The sequence below is a fragment of the Phoca vitulina genome, unplaced genomic scaffold (assembly GCF_004348235.1).
Source record: "Phoca vitulina isolate PV1807 unplaced genomic scaffold, GSC_HSeal_1.0 scaffold35, whole genome shotgun sequence".
Lineage (NCBI taxonomy): Eukaryota > Metazoa > Chordata > Mammalia > Carnivora > Phocidae > Phoca > Phoca vitulina.
Window position 1 is genome coordinate 11115711 of NW_022589738.1, and position 2560 is coordinate 11118270.

A 2560-nucleotide genomic window follows, 5' to 3' on the forward strand; every position below is an offset into this window, starting at 1 on the left:
ACCAATGTCAAGGAATTTTCGGTTTTCCTGTGGGAGTTTTCTGGTTTCAGGTCTTATGTTTAAGTCTTTAATTCATTTCAAGTTCATCTTTGTGAGTAGTGTAATATAGAAGAATTTCATTCTTCTTATGTGGTTATCCAGTTTTTCTAGCACCACTTATTGAAGAGACTATCCTTTCCCCCCATTGAGTATTCTTGGCTCCCTTGGTAAATATTAGTTGACCCCATATGTGGGGATTTATCTCTAGGCTCTCAATTCTGTTTAATTGGTCCATGTGTCTGTTTTTATGCCAGCACCATACTGTTTTGATTACTATAACTTTGTAGCATAGTTTGCCTCTGGCTTTGTTGTTTCTTAGGATTGCTTTGGCTATTCTGGATCTTTTGCGGCTCCATACAAATTTTAGAATTGTTTATTCTATTTCTATGAAAAATGTCTTTGGCATTTTGATAAGGATTGCATTGAATATATAGATGGCTTTGGGTAATATGGACATTTTTAACAATACTAATTCTCTTGATACAGAACATGAGATACCTTTCCATTTGTTTTTATCTTTTTCAATTTCTTTCATCCAATTCTTGTAGTTGTCAGTGTACAGATATTTCACCGCCTTGGTTAAATTTCTTCCTAAGTATTTTATTATTTTTGATGCTATCGTGAATGGGATTGTTTTATTTCTTTTTTAGATTTGTTTTTGTTTTTGAAGGTATAAGAAGTAAAAGGGACCACAAATTTCATTAAAAGTAAAGGTAACATATAATATGTACAGATGGCACATGGTGCCAATTTTATTTGCAGTTACTATAGCACTCCAACTCATGTTTACAAGTTACACCTTTGCCACAGCCTTGGCTAAATCTTGAACTAGTGCAGAATTTAACTGTGCCAGAGTGCTGACCTTAGCATGCTTAGATGTGGCATGCTTGTTCTTGATAGTCATGGGCTTTGTAAGCCCACGATTCACCATGACTATATTCTTAGCCAAGTGTTGCCTAACATTTAGAAGGGATTCTTCAGTGTATGACAGATAATGCTGTAGAGTTGGTGTTCATTCATCGTTATCGAGAATTTTCAGTGCTAGGCTAAAAGCTCCTGCTGCAATCTGAGAAGGAGGAAAGTGCACCATATTGTAGTCCAACATAGTTCGTTCCATCAGGTATTTGGCCAAAGTATGTTGCTCAACATCAACCTCTCCAATCTTAGATGCTCTCCAAAGGAAATGCAAGGGTAGAGGGTGGCCCAGACCAAACTTTAAAGATCTTAGAATCTTCATTTCTATCTGTCTGATTTGGTGCTCAGTGTAAGTGTTGTCAGTCACGAAGGCAAAGTCACCAATTTCTGGAGGGTACATTTCTTCATATTTGCTTGCAATAAACATGGCAGTGACCACAACCAGCTGAAGCATCTTCTTGGGCACACAATTATTCTGCATGAACCAATCAATAATGGAAACTGTCATGTACATGGTCTCCTGCAGTAACCTGAATTTCATTTGAACCTGTGCTAGCCAGTCCATAAGGATGGCTTTCATGTTTCCGGTGACTTCATGACCCAATAGGTATTTTGGTCTGACTGCTTGCTCTTCCTCAAGTTGTCTCAGACCAGCATAAGTACCTTTCACATAATTCACTACAAAGGTTTGGATCAGCTCCATCTTCTGCATCCACATCATTCACTGCAAGAATTACATCAGAGAATGCCTGACACAGATATTATTCTGCAGGGGTACATCCAGATGTTTCCACTGGGCTTGGAGAGGGAGTATCAGTCGAAATCGTCTCAGGCGTAAGTTTTTCTTCTTTAACGGGCTCAAGGTTCTGGCTCTGGTTCAGGCACAGGCTCGGGCGCCTTTTCCAGAGGTTTAGGTATTTTTTTTACCAATAACTTTTCCAGGAACCAAAGCTTTTGCTTCCTTTTTTTCAGAGGCAGTTTGGCCTGTGGTTGTTCACTGACTTTGTTACCAGTGTTTCCGAGAGCTGTTCTTGCCCTCAGCCCGGGCTTGAAGGTCACAGTCATGGCCAGAGGCACGTGCTCTGCACCTGCCATACTGATCTTCACCTTATTTTCAACATTAACTTTTGTGTTGCTGTTGACCTGGAGTGCAATGGCTTCCTTTTCACCAGGCAGCAGCTCAGTGGGGAGAAGCAGAGCACGGGAGCCACCAATGAGCTGGGGGCCTGAACCTACCGCAGACCAGCAGCCATTCCTCTGCAGCACGCCAGGCTCTTTTTTAGATGTTTTGTTGTTAGTGTATAGAAACACAACTGTTTCCTGGATGTTGATTTTTGTATCCTGCAACTTTACTGAATCCATTGATTAGTTCCAGCAGTGTTTTGGTGGAGTCTTGACAATTCTCTGTATGCAAGATCACACCATCTACAAACAAAGTCTACTTTACTTTTCCCTTTACTATTTGGATGTTTTTATTTACTTTTCTTGCCTGATTGCTCTGGCTAGGACTTCCAGTACTATGTTGAATAGAAGTGAAGAGAGTAAGCATCCTTGTCCTGTTCCTAATGTTAGAGAAGAAGCTTTCAACGTTTCACCACTGAGTATG

At 40.2% G+C, this 2560-nt stretch overlaps 1 pseudogene; it reads right to left on the reverse strand.

Moving 5' to 3' along the window:
* Nucleotides 1-832: 832 nt before the first annotated feature.
* LOC116646013 lies at nucleotides 833-2316 on the reverse strand (annotated as a pseudogene).
* Between the last annotated feature and the right edge of the window lie 244 nt (nucleotides 2317-2560).